Consider the following 19284-nt stretch of genomic DNA (forward strand, 5'->3'; position numbering starts at 1 on the left):
TCTGAAATACGTGTTCAGCTTCAAGTGGTCTATTATAAACAAAAGTAAAAATTCTGAGGAAGCCACACTTTCCAGAAAATCTGTTGCCCAGTGTTACTAGTGGTAATCTAGTGTGGAGACCACCTTAGTGAAGCAGACTATGTAGTGTATGCACTCAGTGCAATCAGTCAACTCACATGCTGTCAGACCTGTCTGGGCTTGAACCCAGGTCTCTGGTGTGGCAGTCCGGAACTCTACCACTGTGCCCAAGGCACTGAGTGAGAAATGATCCAAGGTGAAAAAAATCACAGGATGACCAGGATGAATATTTAGACAGGTAATTTATTGGATATTTTGCCTTTCCAGCACAGTTCCAAAACAAAGGCAATAATCCAAATCAGGAGCACAGGCTGCAATATAACAAAAACAGGAGTCCAAAAGGAGCAGACAAGCAATTCCAAAAAACATACACCAGACTGAATACAAAGTTCTAAAATAAATCAGGTTTGAAATGCAAAAATAGCAAGGCAAGGGCAAAAAAAAAACACTCTAAAGGAATACAGCAATGGAGTACAAGACAGGCACATTATCAAGTATTGGATCAAAGACTAAGCAAAGAGCCCATTTCACATAGCTTAAGTACTCAGAATAATTATGCACAGGTGTAGTCTATTACCATACAAGTAACACAGTAAGGCTAGAATGTTTGGAAACCAGAAACTCACCGAGAGCTTCTAGTGGGCAACTCTGGGATGGACCCCAAAGTCCTGACATGCATGATGTCTCCAAAAGGTTGTCTTTTGGTAGCTGTAGAGGCCAAACCAGAATGCACATATTCTGGGACAGTTCCCTGAATGGAGAATGGCTGTGCAAGACATTGTTTAATGTGGGGATGCATGGGCCGCCACCACGTAGTCCTTGACAGATCGGAGTCAGGTTCCAGTGGCATGGAATGCAAGAAGACTGTGGGCTCTTGACCTCGGTAGCCTTTCTCCACCTTCACAGCCATTGTGATGTGTCATCATCGTCGTTGAGATGTTGGTTGGAAGCTCTTTATCTGGAATCTCCTCCTTGATTTAGCGGTCATCGGTGACTTTACCAGGAGTGAAACTCCAGACAATCTCGCCCTATGAAGCTCAAGAGCTCGCAAGCCGCTCCACCAGGACAAAGTGTTTATCCTCAGAGAAGGGACAGCATGTAAATACAGTACTGTGCGAAAGTCTTAGGCACATTATATATAAGCAACACACACAAAATGCTGGTGGAATGCAGCAGGCCAGGCAGCATCTATAGGAAGAAGTACAGTCAACGTTTCGGGCCGAGACCCTCATCAGGACGAACCGAAAGAAGAGTTAGTAAGAGATTTGAAAGTGGGGGGGGGGGAGGGGGAGATCCAAAATGATAGGAGAAGACAGGAAGGGGAGGGATGGAGCCAAGAGCTGGAAAGTTGATTGGCAAAAGGGATACAGAGTTGAAGAAGGGGGAGGATCATGGGACATGAGGCCTAGGGAGAAAGAAAGGGGGAGGAGAGCCCAGAGGAGGATGGAGAGCAGGCAAGGAGTGATTGTGAGAGGGGCAAACAGAGAAGGAAAAAAAAGGGGAGGAAATAAAAATATATAAGGGATAGGGTAAGAAGGGGAGGGGGGGCATTAATGGAAGTTAGAGAAGTCAATGTTCACACCATCAGGTGGTAGCCTCCAACCTGATGGCATAGAATGTTGGAATGTTGGAATGGGGAGGGTGCAGCACCATGGGAGGGTTGTGGGACAGGTTGCAGAAAGGCAGTTCCAAGGCTGGTGCGTCAGGTGCAGACACACCTGGCCTGAGCCAAGCATATTTGACTCCAAACGATTAGTTTATTGATCATTACAGAGTATCTCTCTGGTGCTTCCCACTCTCTCCCCACTCTCCCTTCCTTTTTTCCCAACCATGATTCCCCATGATGAGGCTAAACTCAGGTTGGAGGAGTAACACCTCATATACTGTCTAAGTAGTCTCCAGGCCCTTGGTATGAACATAGAATTCTCCAACTTCCGGTAATTCCTTCCCCCTCCCTTTCCCTATCCCAGTTTCACTCTGCCCCCTCCCCCAGCTGCCCATCACCTCTCTCTTGGTTCCACCTCCTTCTACTACCCATTGTGTTTTCTCCTAATCCTTCTTCACCTTTCCTGCCTATCACCTCTCTGCTTCCTCTCCTCCACCCCTTTATCTTTCCCCTTACTGGTTTTTCACCTGGCACCTACCAGCCTTCTCCTTCCCACCCTCCCCCCACCTTCTTTATAGGGCCCCTGTCCCCTCCCTCTTCAGTCCTGATGAAGGGTTCCGGCCCGAAACATTGACTCATTGTTTCCACGGATGCTGCCCGACCTGCTGAGTTTCTCCAGCGTGTTGTGAGTGTTGCCATGGTTCCCCTCTCCTAGCCCCTTCCCGCTCTCTGTCCACAATAGCGACCCATATCAGAATCTGTTCTATCATCACCCATGTATGACATGAAATCTGTTTTTTTTTTAGCAGTAGCAGTACAGTGCAACACATAAAATTACTATAATACTGTGGGGCAGCACAATGCTTTACAGTACAGGTGAACTGGGTTCAATTCCTACTGCCTGTAAGTTTATACGTTCTCCCCATGACCGGGTTTCCTGTGAGTGTTCCAGTTTCCTCCTGTAGTTCAAAGACATACTGGTTGGTAGGTTAATTGGCCATTGTAAATTATCCAGTGGTTAGGCTAGGGTTAAAAAATAGTATGTTGCTGTGAGGTGCAGCTTGAAGGGCTGGAATTGTCTACTCTGCACTGTATCTCAACAAATAAACAACAATGTAAAACAATTTAGGCACCCTAGCTATATATACAGTATGTACCTGAGACTTTAGCGTAGTACTGTATGTTTGCATGTATGTATTTATTGAAGGAACTTTATTCAATACCAATTAATTGAGTTTTCACTTTCATAACTTTACAAGTATTTGCATTAGAAATAGACCACAGCTTAGTCCAAAGAAATAACAAAGTTAAGATCAGTTATTAAGAATGGATTGTATGGTGTGTTTGCCTTCATTACTTGAGAGATTAAGTTCAAGAGACGCGAGGTAATGTGCAGCTCTTTAGACCTCTGGTTAGACTACACGATGTATTGTAAACAACAGGAATTCTGCAGATGCTGGAAATTCAAGCAACACACATCAAAGTTGCTGGTGAACGCAACAGGCCAGGCAGCATCTCTAGGAAGAGGTACAGTCGACGTTTCAGGCCGAGACCCTTCGTCAGGACTAACTGAAGGAAGAGCTAGTAAGAAATTTAAAAGTGGGAGGGGGAGGGGGAGATCCAAAATGATAGGAGAAGACAGGAGGGGGAGGGATGGAAAATCTCTTACTAACTCTTCCTTCAGTTAGTCCTGACGAAGGGTCTCGGCCTGAAACGTCGACTGTACCTCTTCCTAGAGATGCTGCCTGGCCTGCTGCGTTCACCAGTAACTTTGATGTGTGTTGCTTGATGTATTGTGTTCATTTCTGGTTGCCTTATTATAGGAAGAATATGGATGTTTTAGAGAGGATGGAGAGGAGATTTGCTGTATGTTGCCTGGAGTAGAGAACATATCTTATGTGGAAAGGTTGAGTGAACTGGGGCCCTACTCTAGGGAGCCATGAAGGATGAAAGACGACTTGGTAGAGATGTATAAGAGCAACTTGATAGTTGTGCATAAGATTATAAGAGACAAAGATAGAGTGGAGCACCAGCATCTCTTTTCCAGGGTGGGAATAGCTAATACCAGAGGATATCACTGTAAGGTGAGTGGAAAAATGTTTAGGGGTGATGTCCCCTAAAAGGGCTGGTGGTAGAGCATGATGTAATAGGGACATTTATGAGATTCTTCTATGCGCATATGAATGAAAGAAGAATGAAGGGTTATGGACCACATAGGAGGTTAGATTGTTCACAGAGCACAACTTCATGGGCTGAAGGACCCGTAAAATGTTGTGGTCTATGTTCTAAACTGAGAAGATCTTCGGCTTCATTTATAAAAGTGTAGGAGATAAAAACAAGAAAGAAATGCTACATATTAATGTAAGTTAAGACTTAGGTGGAGACATAGTGGCATCCAAGGCCAGTGGTCCTGGGTTTGTAAACGGCCGGCTCCTTGCACGCTTTCCATCCGTGCTGGGTTGAACATCGAGTTAGCAGCACGGCCTCATTAAAAAACGGTCAAATGCTAAAGAAACGGCAGGGTTGCCACCCGAAGTGCCACAAGGCACGGAACAGAACATCAAGACATAGCTGAAGCCACCACATTGCTATTCTTGTCAATTGCAGGCTTTTCTACTTTCAAGAGTCCTAATTTAATCCAAGCAAGGTCAGGACGACAGCAAACAACCACTTTGATCTTGTTTACACCGTGTACTGAAGAATGACAATAAATAATCTTGAATCATGGAAGCCGTTATCTGTGTGGTACATAGGCTATTAGCCTGACAGATTTATTAACGAACATATTCAATGCAGGGAAGTACTGCTTGAGAACGATGTCATTGATGCCTCTTTAAACATTGGTAGTTTGAACTGTGAAATTGTAATGTAATTTCATTTCCTCTTGGTCTAGCCCCTCGTCACTTGCCCTCTCTCCCTCTCTGATTCAATAGTTCAATGGTTCAGTTTAGTATCAGAGAATGTATACAATATACAACCTGAAATTCTTACACTTCACAGACATCCACAGAACAGAAAAAAAAACAAAGAATTAATGACAGACCAAGTCCCCTGGCTTAAGGTCCAAAAGGCTCTCACTCACCATTTTGATCAGGGCAACTATCACTTTCTGAAAGGTGACCAAAGGTGGGAAGTAAATAGTTATATTTTCACATTTACTGAAATGAGGGATCATTATTCCATGGAATACATTCCTTGGAAGCACAAATATTTGCAAAGCCACAATATGATAGAGGAAGCTGCCAACTGCAGCTTAGGTGACTACACTTTCTGCCTACTCAGAAAAACAATTACTCAGTAAATAATGTGCATATTTGCCGCAGCCAGCCCCTTCCTACATAGTAACACCATATTTTCAACATATGATTGAAACTTATGCTCAAGTCATTGCAGTGCATTTAAATTCACAACCTTTTGACCAAGCTACTGTGGAGACTCATCTGACAATTGCAGTTCGGCAAGCCCTGACTGGTGCTGACTTTGACGTGCTGGGATTGAACGCAGTGGAGTGAATGAGTCGGCAAGACTGGAGTTTGAAGCCTGAAGGTTGCAGCCCCTGTGTCGTCATGTCTGGATGTTGGAGGCTCAATGCATGAGAATACTGTACGGGACAAGGACTGGAGGTGGCATATGCTGGGGTTTGGAGGCCTGCCTATGAGTGGATAGGTAGGTGGGAGGGTAGGGAATGGGCTTGTTTTGCTGTTGTTATTTCACTATTGTGTTGCTGCTTGTGTTCTGCTGAACGCGTGGCATGCTATGTTGGCACTATTATATGTGGTGACTTTTCCAGGCTGGCCCCAGCACATCCTTAGGTAAACATATCTTTACCTTCCCCACCTCCTTCCGCTTTCCAAGGGGATCGCTCCCTCTGCAATTTCCTTGTCCATTTGTCCTTCCCTACTAATCTCCCTCCTGGCACTAATCCCTGTAAGCAGCCTAAATGATACACCTGCCCATTCAACTCCATTCAGGGCTCCCAGGTCAGGCAACATTTCACCTGCAAATCTTCTCTCTATTGTGACTGGTGCTCCCGATACAGCCTCCTCTACATTAGTGAGACCCGTCATAAATTGGGGGAATGCTTCGTCGAGCACCTCCGCTCTATCCGACGAAAGCAGAACATCCTCCAACCAGATGGCATGAATATTGATTTCTCCTTCTGGTAAAAAAAATTACCTCCACCCTCCTTTCTTCTTCTATTCTCTAATCTGGCCTTTTACCTCTTTTTGCCTACCAATCACCTCTCCCTGGGTCCCCTTCTCCTTCCCTTTCTCCAATGGTCCACTCTCCTCTCCTATCAGGTTCCTTCCTCTCCAGCCCTTTACCTTTCCCACCTCCCTGGCTTCGCCTATCATCTTCTAACTAGCCTCCTTCCCCTCTCCCCATCTTTTTATCCTGGTGTCTTTCCTCTTCCTTCTCAGTCCTGAAATGTCGACTGTTTACTCATTATCATAGATGCTGCCTGACCTGCTGAGTTCCTTCACATTTTGTGTGTGCTGCTTTGGATTTCCAGCGTCTGCAGAATTCTCATGTGTATCCTTAGGGTGTGTTGGTCTTTAATGCAAACAACGCAGTTCACTGTATGTTCGATGTCCATGTGATAAATAAATCGATCTGAACCTGAATCACGTACTCTCTTAGATGTTTTAGTCTTTTTGAGTTGCATTAGGTCAAAGTATGTTTATTATCAAAGTATGTATAAATTATACAACCTTGAAATTTGTCTCCTTACAGGCAGCCACAAGACAAAAAATCTGAAAGAACCCATTAAAAAAAAGACACAATGTGCAGAGAGAGTGAAAAATACACACATTGTGCCAAACAACAAAAGCAGGCAACAGCATTCAGAACTAAAGTGCGTCCTTAGACATGAAGCCTGGAACCTCAGCCTCAGTTCATCTCACAGTGGAGCAAAATGGAGGTTGCAGACATGAAGCCCAAAGCAGTAAGAGCAAGCCACAGTGACAGCCTCAGTGCTGCGGAGAGCAGAGTCAATACAGAACTACAAGATTTAAGCTAGAAAGACAAGGAAATGCTTTCTTATCTGTAGATTAACAAGTATTTTAACAAATACTTGTCATTTTTTATCTATACATTTCTGTGCAAAGGTCTTAAACATATATATAGAGCTGGGGTGCCTAAGATCAGGAGTCCTCAGGCCAAAATGTTGACTGTTTATTCCTCTCCATAAATGCGGCCTGACCTGCTGAGTTCCTCTCACACAGGGGTTCCCAATCTGAGGTCCTCTGATCCTTCAATTAATGGTAAGGCTCCATGGCATAAAAAAAGTTGAGAACCCCTGCTCTAGCATTTTGTTGTGTTGCTTTGTATTTGCAAGCAGTGTGTTCCAGGAAATTATTGAGTCACTCCAGTAAATGTCTGAAATTGTCATTCTGGTGAATCTATTCAAGTGTCTGTTTTGTGCTGGATAGCTTCAGGTTTCTGGAAAACATTTGCAACTGTTCTTGTCCAGGGAAGTGGAGAATATTACATTAAGGCTCACAACATTTTTTTACAGTGTGGTTAAAAAAATGCTTTTGAAGTCAGGAGGTGAACCACTTGTTGCAGAGTAGTTAACCTCACATCATTGCTTTTTTAACATAGAATAGCACAGTACAGGCCCTTCAGCCGATAATATTATGCCAACCTTTTAACCTACTCCAAGGTCAAGCTAGCCCTTCAGTCCCACATAGCTGTTCATTTTTCTTTCATCCATGTGCCTATCTAAGAGTCTCTTAAATGTCCCTAATGTATCTGTCTCTACCACCACTCCCAGCAGCGTGTTCCACCACTCTCTGTGTAAAAATCTTCCTCTCACACCGCCACCCCCCATGCCTTCCTCCAATCACCTTAAAAGTACATATGCCCTCTCCTATTAGCCATTGCCTCCCTGGGAAAAAGGTGTTATGTTTTGTAACAGCAAAACATTAAACTAATTCAAAGGCAGACGTGAAAGTCTGAAATGTGTGTCTAACTTCGAATTTACTTAAAGCAAGATGCGCTCTTAACGCATGGTAGCACAATGATGAATGCAATCCATATATTCATATGTATAACCGGTAATGAATTATTTAAATGAAAAAGAATGCTTAATTAACCCTATATATATAGAAGATTACTCAAATATTATTGAAATATTAAATACACAACAAAAAGTGCAGGCTGTCCACTCTATCTATGCCTTTTATCATCTTCTACACCTCTATCTAGTCACCTCTCATCCTTCTTTGCCCCAGAGTCAAAAGCCCTAACTTGCTCAGCCTTTCTTCATAAGATTTGCTTTCTAATCCAGGCAGCATCCTGGTAAATCTCCGCTGTACCCTCTCTAAAGCAATCATATTCTTCCAAAAATGAAGCAAGCAGACTGAACACTATACTCCACCTACTTTTGTATGACTGATCCAAGCTTCCGGTCAACGGCAACCCCCGAGGTGTTTAATGGTGATGTGCTCAATGATAATAATATTGAGGGTGGGTCCTAGACTCTGTGCTTTCTGGTCACTGGCACTTTTATAGTGCAATTTTTACCTGCCGCTTACCATCTCTTTTTGGCAGATAGGTTGAACTCCAGACAAATACACATAAGGTCGTGGAAGTGTAAAACAAATTCACCTCAAAAGCTTATGTGTTGGGGACCAGTGGAAAATTTTAAGGCTCTCTGGAACTCGTCAAATCATGAGTATTACGAGTTAAAGATCACCAAGAGTGTAGAAACATTTCTGATAAAGGAAGTTTGCATAACACTTTCCTTTACAAACATATATTTACTACAAAGTAGAAATGGTATCTGTTACAACAGCATAATGTTTTGTTTTGCTATTTACTGTGAAGATGCCTTATATTGAAAAAAGTTCTGAATATCATTAATTTCTCTGTATTGAAAGTCATTGAGGGTTAATTCCAATGAATCTTGGCTAACAGGCAATTTCTGATGAGAACCAATGGGCTTTCCCATAATCTCATGACACTGTTTACATTTAGTGAAAGCAGCTTTAAATTCTCATTAAAAAAGAAGACCTTGATTTGTCAATTGTTGATAATTTCTTTCCTCCCACGGATGCTGAGTTTTGGGTTTATTTACTTATTTCTAGAATTTAGAGATACAGCATAGAACAGGAACTTCTGGCTCAACAAGCCACACTGCCCAATAACCTGACTCTTTAGCACTTGCATATCACAGGACACTTTACAATGACCAATTAACCTTCTAATAGGTACACCTTTGCACTCTTGGAGAACACCAGAGCAGAATTAGGCTATTTGGCCAATTAAGTCAGCCCTGCCATTTCATTATGGCTGAACTATTTTCCTCTTAACCCCATTTTCCTGCCTTCCCCCCATAATTTTAGTCTATTATAAACCAAGTCCACCTGTACATACACAGGTACACCTCATTGTAAATAGTTCACGATTATTTGCACTATTGTTTTGTTTGCTTTTTGATTCTGTACAGCGAGAGCTCAGGGAAACTGGCATCAAATTCCCTGTATGTGTCCACATACTGGGCGATAATAAAGGATTCTGATTCTGATAACCTTTCACACCCTGACTAATCAAGAACTTATCAACCCCTGCCTTAAATATACCTAATGATCTCGCCTCCATAGATGCCTGTGGCAAAGAATTCCACAGATTCACCACTCTCCGGCTAAAGAAATTTCTTCTCATCTTCGTTCTAAATAGATGTTCCTCTATTTTGAGGGTGTACCTTTGGGTCCTAGACACTCCCAGTAAAGGAAACATCGTCTCACATCCACTCTATCTAGGCTTTTCAGCATTTGATAGGTTTCAATGAGATCCCCCCTTATTCTTCTAAATTCCACCAAACACAGACATAGAATCTTCAGTCACTGATTATATGATACCTCTTTCATTCCCAGAATCGTTCTCATGATCGCTGTAGGAAATGCATGAGGTCACGGAGAGAATGTACAAGCTCATTACAGATGGTGCTGGAATTGAACTCCAAACTTTAAAGTTGCGGTAATGTTATTTGTATCTCAATAAGAAGTCCAATCTTTGATAAGATGGAGGAGCATCATCTGGACTGAGTACTTTTACCAGTGCAAAGCAAATGAAGAAACCCACACTGTTCCCATGGACAAAGAAATATTTTTTCAAATATTTCATAATAGTTTGACGTCAACATCTGAAAGTTTATCTATCAAATGCTATCCATATTCTGATGGACATTATGTAACCTTTCATATGATTCAATATAACTTCCATCCAGTTACATTTTGTTTTACTTTAACTTATTCCTCTTTGACATGCTGTATTGCTTGAGACAGAGTTACTGAGCAACTCTATGAATGCATGCCCTTTGGCCCAGCGAGTCCATATCAACCATGATGCTTATCTAGCTGGTCCCAATTTCCTCTATTTGGTCTTGTACTGTATCTATTAACGTGGTCTTCAGCTCTTGTAGCACATCCTCTTCAAAGTTAAACATGTTGTGTAGTCAGAGACACTCTTCTGCAGCCACTGTTGTAGTGCATGGTTATTTGACTTACTGTTGACTTCCTGTCACCTTGAACCAGTCTGGCAATTCACATTTGACCTCTCTTATTAACAAAGCATTTTCACCCATAGAACTGCCAGTCATGGATGCTTTTTTGTTTTTTGCACCATTTTCTGAAAACTCTAGAAACTGTTTTGCATGAAAATTAGCAAATTCTGAGATACTCAAACCGCGCTGTCTGGCACTAACAATCAATCCATAGTCAAAGATCTCTTAGATCACATTTCTTCCCCATTCTGATATTTAGTCTGAACCTCTTCACCATTTCTGTATGTTTTTTACGCATTAAGTTGCTGCCACAGGATTGACTGATTAGATATTTGCATTAGCCAGCAGATGTACAAATGTACCTAATAAAGTGGCCACTGAGTGTATTGAACTTCTCAATCAGGCTGTTAGCTAATGGGAAGATCTGAAGAAATTGTTGAAACCAAACAAAAAGAGGATGCAATTATGCAATAACATTTGGCAACTTCTTGTGAATCTCCACTGTAGAGTTATCACAGTGTAGATATCACAGGTTTAAGTAACACTTTAAGTAATGCAACACACATCAAAGTTGCCGGTGAACGCAGCAGGCCAGGCAGCATCTCTAGGAAGAGGTACAGTCAACGTTTTGGGCCGAGACCTTTCATCACGACTAACTGAAGGAAGAGCTAGTAAGAGATTTGAAAGTGGGAGGGGGAGGGGGAGATCCAAAATGATAGGAGAAGACAGGAGGGCGAGGGATGGAGCCAAGAGCTGGACAGTTGATTGGCAAAAGGGATACGAGAGGATCATGGGACAGGAGGCCCAGGGAGAAGGAAAAGGGGGAGGGGGGAAAACCCAGAGGATGGGCAAGGGGTATAGTCAGAGGGACAGAGGGAGAAAAAGGAGAGAGAGAGAAAGAATGTGTGTATATATATATATATATATATATAAATAACGGATGGGGTACGAGGGGGAGGTGGGGCATTAGCAGAAGTTAGAGAAGTCAGTGTTCATGCCATCAGGTTGGAGGCTACCCAGACGGAATATAAGGTGTTGTTCCTCCAACCTGAGTGTGGCTTCATCTTTACAGTAGAGGAGGCTGTGGATAGACATATCAGGATGGGAATGGGATGTGGAATTAAAATGACTTTATAGACTTTAAGTAATGACCATTTTTGAATTTGCACCCAACAACCTTCAAAAGTGGTAAAGAGCAGAACCATCATTAGAATGATATCAGCTGACCAACTTTTCACACAGTTGATAAGTTCAAACATTTTCATGGCAAACCATTTTTTATCTTTATTATGGTTTATGGTTTATTATTATGGCATGTACCAAGATACAGTGAAAAGCTTATCTTGCATTCTGTTAATACAGATCAAATCGTTACACAATACACATAGAACAAGGTAAAATAAGGTAGAATAAAGTGTAAAAGTTACAGAGAATATGCTTGTCTAGGTAAAGATCATAATGAGGAAGATAGAGTCGTAGAGAAGTACAACACAGAAACAGCCCCTTCAGCCCATCTAGTCCATGCCGAAACACTTAAACAGCCTGCTTCCATTGACCTGTACTGGGACCCTGATCTTCCATACCTCTACCACCTATGTACCTATCCAAACTTCTCTTAAATGTTGAAATTGTTCTTGCATGCACCAGCTCATTCCACACTCACACAGTCCTCTGAGTGAAGAGGTTTCCCCTCATGTTCCCCCTAAACTTTTCACTTTTCACCCTTAACCCATGACCTCTAGTTACAGTCCCACCCAACCTCAGTGGAAATATCCTGCTTGCATTTAGCAGACCTATCCTCCTCATAATTTGATATACCTCTATCAAAACTCTCATTTTTTTTTACGTTCCAAGCAATGAAGTCCTAACCTATATTCAATCTTTCCTTATAACTCCGGTCCTCCCCCTGGCAACATCCTTGCAAAATTTCTCTGTACTCTTTCAACCTTGCTTACATCTTTCCTGTAGGTAGGTGACCAAAACTGCACACAGCTGAGGTAAAGAGTCCATTCTATACAAAACGTCCTTCAAGCGTCTGATACATCAGGAGAGAATCTGTCCTTGAGCCTGGTAGTACATGCTTTCAGGGTTTTATAGCATCTGCCCAATGAGAGAGGGAAGAAGAGAGAATGTCCAGGATAGGACGGGATCTTAGGTATGCTGGCTGCTTTACTGAGGCAATGCAAAGTACCTATAGAGTCCATCGAGGGTTCAAAGGTTCAAAGGTACATTTATTATCAAAGTATAGAACTCTGAAATGCCTCTTCTCCAGATAGCCATGAAATCAAGAAAGAAAAGAGCAGCAGCACGATTATCAGCCCCCAAATCTCTCCCCGCCGCACGAAAAATGAATAAAATGGAACAGGTACAGCAACCCCCAATTCCCACCCCTCTCTCACACACACAGACACACACACACACACACACACACACAAAAGAAACATAAAAGAGAAAGATCGAGTGAAAAACTGTGGTAAACCATGTATGTAGGTTGTAACTGGGTTAACTGTCTGGACACGCCCCCTGCTGACTGCCCCTGTGGCTCCTCCCACAGAACCCTGAATAAAGACATTTTTGCCCTGCTCCTCCCCCTTAGACCAGGGGCAGACAGTCAGCATGGAGGTCATGTCTTACTGCGAATAAAAGCCTTTCAGTATTTACCCTACTTCAGTCTTTTGGAATTATTGAAGGAGCTTCAATTTTATTCGCAGTAAATTTTAAAGCACGGAACACACTCTGAGACCCGACAAGTTAGATCTCGATCCACAAACGCCTGAAGCTGGATACGCTTTTGAACTCTGGCTGGCCCGCTTCTAAGTGTACCTAGAGGAGATTAAAGTGACCTACTCCGTAGCGAAGCGCAGAGTTCTACTCTCCAGGGTCAGTCCATGGGTCTATTCACTGATCAGAGACCAGCTGAGCTATGACGGCGTGATGAGTGCCCTCAAAGGACAATACCTGTGGCCGGTAAACAGCGTCTATGTGCGACACTGCAACAACGGCCCGGGGAATCAAGTGCTGAGTTTGTCTGAGCCCTACAGATGCTCATGTGGGCATGCAACTGCCAGGAGCTGACGGCAGCACAGCATGCAGAACTCCTAGTGAGAGACGCCTTCGTCATGGGGACCAGGTCAGTGTATGTGCGCCAGCGGCTGCTGGAACAAGCTGATCTCATCTTGCGTTTGGCAATCGAGCTGGCCGACATGCTGGAGGCCACTCTGCACAACTTTGAGGCTCTCCAACAATGCAATTCCCGGATGGCCTCGTGGGCGCCGCAGACCCCGCAACCCGCCGGCGAATCAACCTTGGCTGCTGCCAGTCGCGAGTCCGCGAAATGCTACTCCTACTGACTCGAGAAGCACCCGGAAACACTGCCTGGCCCGAGAAGATACCTGCTCCAGCTGTGGAAAGGAGGGCCACTTCACCAAGGTCTGTAAGTCCAAACTGCGAGCGGGATCGAGCAGCACCACGCGTGAGACATGGGGGCTGCCATTTTGCCTGCCGCCATCTTCCCTGCACGCCACCACCACGTGCGAGACATGGGGGCGGCCATCTAGGTCGGTGCCACCTTCCACCACCTACGACCAACGGGTGCTCACGGGACACCCCACCGCGCCAGACCAAGACAGTGACTCGACCCTGGCTTCCATGACCCTCGACCAAAGCGCTCCCCACCAGCTCGCAAGGTCAATGCTGGACATCCTGGTGGAGGGGCGCAGGACAAGCTGCCTGTTTGACACAGACAGCATGGAGAGTTTTATCCACCCGGCCACGGTGCAGCACTGCGGACTCATGATACGGCCGGTAAGTCAGAGGGTCACCACGGCTTCCGGGTCGCATACAACAGACATCCCGGGGGGATGTGTAGCGACACTAGTGGTGCAGGGCACAGAATAACGAGACTTTATATTACTGGTCAGGCCTCAACTGTGTGCCCCTGTGCTATTGGGGCTCGACTTCCAGAGCTACCTGAAAAGCATGACAATGGAGTATGATGGGCCCCTCCCACCAATTACTGTCGTAAATCCCCAGTTTTGTAGGGATACGTCACATACCCCGCTACTGACCACACACACACACACACACACACACACACACACACACACACACACACACACACACACACACACACACACACACCCCGACCCGCACATCCCACCCAACACCATGCCAACAGCTGCACTACTGACGCCAGTTGCGGCCTCTCCACCATCAAGATCCCTCCTCCACCGCTGTTCGCCAACCTGACCCCCGACTGTAAACCTGTGGCAACTAAAAGCAGGAGGTACAGCGCGGGGGACAGAGCTTTCATTAAGTCGGAGGTGCAGCGGCTGCTCAGGGAGGGGGTCATTGAGGCAAGCACAAGTCCTTGGAGGGCGCAGGTGGTGGTTGTTCAGAACGGGGAGAAGAATAGGATGGTCATGGACTATAGCCAGACCATCAATAGGTTCACGCAGCTCGATGCGTACCCTCTACCCCGCATCGCGGATATGGTCAATCAGATAGCACAGTACAAGGTGTACTCGACCGTAGACCTAAAATCCGCTTACCACCAGCTCCCCATCCGCCGGGAGGACCGCCCTTACACTGCCTTCGAGGCAGGTGGCAGGCTTTATCACTTCCTGCGCGTCCCCTTCAGTGTCACGAATGGTGTATCTGTCTTCCAGAGGGAAATGGACCGGATGGTGGACCAGTGCCAACTGAAGGCCACGTTCCCATATCTGGATAATATCACCATCTGCGGTCACGACCGGCAGGATCATGACAACAAGCTCCAAAAATTTCTCCAAGCGGCCAAAGCTTTCAATCTCACCTATAACAAGGACAAGTGTGTATTTGGGACCACCTGACTTGCTATCCTTGGGTGTGTCGTGGAGAACGGAGTCATTGGCCCTGACCCCGACCGTATGCGCCCCCTGTTGGAACTCCCTCTTCCCAACACCTCAGAGCCCTCAAAAGGTGCCTGGGCTTCTTTTCATATTACGCCCAATGGATCTCTAACTACGCAGACAAGGCCCGCCCCCTGGTCAAGTCCCCACATTCCCCCTCTCTGCCGAGGCCCGCGCAGCCTTCAACTGCATAAAAGGGGACATTGCCGAAGCAGCAATGCATGCAGTGGATGAGGCCATTCCCTTCCAAGCAGAGAGTGACGCCTCTGACTTTGTACTGGCTGCTACCCTCAACCAGGCGGGAAGACCAGTGGCGTTCTTCTCCCGTGCTCTTCAAGGCCCTGAAATTTGGTACTCCACAGTGGAGAAAGAGGCCCAGGCCATAGTGGAAGCTATTAGGCACTGGTGGCACTATCTCACCAGCAAAAAGTTCACCCTGCTAACTGACCAGCGCTCAGTCACATTCATGTCTAATCACCAACAGTGGGGCAAAATCAAAAATGATAAAATTCTGAGGTGGAGAATCGAACTCTCCACCTACAACTATGACATCATGTACAGGCCTGGGAAGCTCAATGAGCCCTCCGATGCCCTATCCCGGGGGATGTGCACCAGCGCGCAGATCGACCGGCTATACGCCCTACATGTAGACCTTTGCCACCCGGGGGTCACCCGGCTTTTCCACTTCGTGAAAGCCTGGAATCTGCCTTACTCCCTTGAGGAGATCAGGATGATGACCAGGGACTGCCAAGTCTGCGCAGAGTGCAAACCGCACTTCTACCGACCCGAAAAGGCACAACTAATCAAGGCCACCCGCCCCTTTGAGCGACTGAGTGTTGACTTTAAGGGCCCCCTTCCCTCCACCGACCGCAATGTGTACTTTCTTAACGTTTTCGACGAGTACTCGCGGCTCCCCTTCGCCATCCCCTGCCCCGACACCACTAGCACGTCAGTTATAAAAGCCCTGCGCAAACTCTTCACTCTGTTCGGATACCCATGCTATATCCACAGTGACAGGGGGTCCTCGTTTATGAGTGACGAGCTGCGCCAATATCTACTGGCTAGGGGAATTGCAACCAGTAGGACCACGAGCTATAATCCCCGGGGGAATGGACAGGTAGAGAAGGAGAATGGCACAGTGTGGAAAGCCACACTCTTAGCCCTCAGGTCAAAGGGACTGCCAGTCTCCCGCTGGCAGGAGGTCCTTCCCAAAGCACTCCACTCCATCCGCTCCCTGTTATACACAGCCACCAATGCCACCCCTCATGAGCGGCTCTTTTCTTTTCCCAGAAGGTCGATCACTGGGACCACCCTACCATCTTGGGTGATGTCCCCGGGGCCAGTGCTGCTCTGGAAACATGCGAGGAGCAATAAATACTCCCCGATAGTCCAGAGGGTTCACTTACTTCATGCGAACCCTCAGTATGCCTATGTGGTTTTACCTGATGGGCGGGAGGACACGGTCCCCATCCGTGACCTGGCACCCGCAGGAGCACCGGGCCCTACCCTGAACACTCCGTGGTGACTATTAACCCCGTATCCACCGGTATGTATACCCACCAGTCACTGCGCACTCCAAGCCCTACACAGACACCACACGACACTCCCATACCGGGCGTGACGTACACACACGAGGGATTACCAACACCTAACGTGCTGGCACCTCAAGTCAGGCCAGAGCCAGCACAACCACCGTCGCCGATGCAATCACCACCGGCGCTACGTAGATCACAGCGACGGACTCGACCGCCTGATAGACTTGACCTGTAAATATACTTGTTTAAAATATTGTCAGTCACTTCACCCCGCGGGACTCTTTTTAAAAAAAAGGAGGGGTGACTGTGGTAAACCATGTATATATGTTGTAACTGGGTTAACTGTCTGGACACGCCCCTCTGCTGACTGCCCCAGTGGCTCCTCCCACAGATTCCTGAATAAAGGCATTTTATGCCCTGCTCCTCCCCCTCAGACCAGGGGCAGACAGTCAGCATGGAGGTCATGTCTTACTGCAAGTAAAAGCCTTTTAGTATTTACCCTACTTCTGTCTTATGGAATTATTGAACGAGCTTCAAAAACACAGAATACAAAAAACTATAAGCCCAAAAAAAAGTCCGAAGTCCAAGTCCATATCCAAAACGCAGAAAAGCTGGGTAACATTCTCCAGGCAAAGCAGCAGGCTCTCCCCTCTCCAGCAGCAGAGCCAGCCCACCAGCGATCAAAAGGGAGGCAGCTGGCACTTAGCTTTCGCATTCATCTCAATGTTTCAATCTCCCTCACTATAATTGGTGAACAATAGAAACTTTAATCGGCGAAATGGGGTCGAACATTGGCTCGTGCCTCTTCCTGCACCCTCCACGCCACAACGTGAGCGCTCGCTGCTTCTGTCTCCCGGAATCCTCTCGAAGACTGCAGAGTGCTGAAACACCAAAATGATCTCCAAATTGCAAGTCATCGGCTCCAACAGCGGAGACTGGCTTTCTCTCTATAGGAACAGAATTAGGCAATTTGGCCCATCAAGCCTGCTCTGCCATTTCATCATGGCTGATCCATTCTCCCTCTCTGCCCCAATCTCCTGCCTCTGTATCCTTTCATGCCCTGACAAATCAAGAATCTACCAAGCTTTGCCCGAAATAAATCCAATGATTTGGTCTCCACAGCCACCTGTGGCAATGAATTCCAAACATTCACCACTCTCTGGCTAAAGAAATTCCTCCTCAACTCCATTCTCAAAGGATGACCCTCCATTCTGAGGCTGTGTCCTCTAGTCTTAGACTCCCCCACCATATGAAACATCCTCTCCACATCCACTCTGTTAAGGCCTTCATCATTCAATAGGTTTCAATGAGATCACCCATCATTCTTCTGAATTCCAGTGAGTATGGGCCCAAAGCCTTCAACGACAAGCTTTTCAATCCTAGAATCATTTTGTGAACTTGCACTGAATGCTCTCCAATGTCAACACATTCCTTCTAAGATAAGGGACCCAAAAGTGCTGACAATACTCCAAGTGAGACCTCTCGGTGCTTTATAAAGCCTCAGCATTACAGCCTTGCTCTTATATTCCAATCTTCTCGGAATGAATGCAAACTCTAGATTTGCCTTCCTCACCACTGTTTCTGTGATGTGCTGCGCTATGTCCACAACTTTCTTGCAGTTTTTGTTTTGCTAAGTTGTGCACCAGGCAGAATGGCAATCTAAACGAAACTATTCATGGGTTTACAGCTAATAGCACAATCACAAGCAGGCGGCATCAAGCAAATTCTCACAGCTGTGTCAAGCTATTACTGCTGCCAAAAAACAAATTTCATGTCATATATCAATGCTAGTAAAGCAGATTCTGATACTGGCTTTTAAGTTATAGAATAAGGAAGTTTGAGGGTAACTGACAATAAGTAAAGGCATCCGTTAGTCTTGCGAGACCATGGATCTGCGTCTGGAAAGTATTCACTCTCCAGGGCGCAGGCCTGGGCAAGGTTGTATGGAAGACCAGCAGTGCCCATGCTGCAAGTCTCCCCTCTCCACAACACCAATGTTGTCCAAGGGAAGGAAACTAGGGCTGATACAACTTGGCACTGGTGTCATCGCAGAGCAATGTGTGGTTAAGTGCCTTGCTCAAGGACACAACGCGTTGCCTCGGCTGGGGCTCGAACTCACGACCTTCAGGTCGCTAGTCCAATGCCTTAACCACTTGGCCATGTGCCCACACAACTGACAATACCAACGAGCTATGGATAGGACAGATTGTCTGCACACAGGAGTAAACACACCACTTCTGGTTACCAGTTCGGCATTCAATACTATTGTCCCACAGACCATGGTGAACAAACTTCCACACCTCGGTCTAAAACACCACTGGACTTACTAACCAAGAGACCTCAGATAGTTAGGATGCATAGCTACTCTTCCCTCCCCATCATCCTCAAAACAGGTGGCCCATAGGGCTGTGTGCAGAGGCCATTGCTGTATACTCTGCTAACATATGACTGCATGGACAAACACCCAAGTAATCATATTGTCAAGCTGGCTGTTGACATGGCAGTGCTGGGGCTCACCACCAGAAATGATGATAAGCCAGGAAGAGGAGAAGGAAGTCCCTGTGGCCCAGTGGCAGGCAAATAATTTCTTTCTCCATGTCAACAAGACAAAGGAGATGTTTATTGACATCAGGAGAACTCGCACCATGCACACCCCTCTTTACATCA

Source organism: Mobula birostris, chromosome 7 (assembly GCF_030028105.1).
Source record: "Mobula birostris isolate sMobBir1 chromosome 7, sMobBir1.hap1, whole genome shotgun sequence".
NCBI lineage: Eukaryota > Metazoa > Chordata > Chondrichthyes > Myliobatiformes > Myliobatidae > Mobula > Mobula birostris.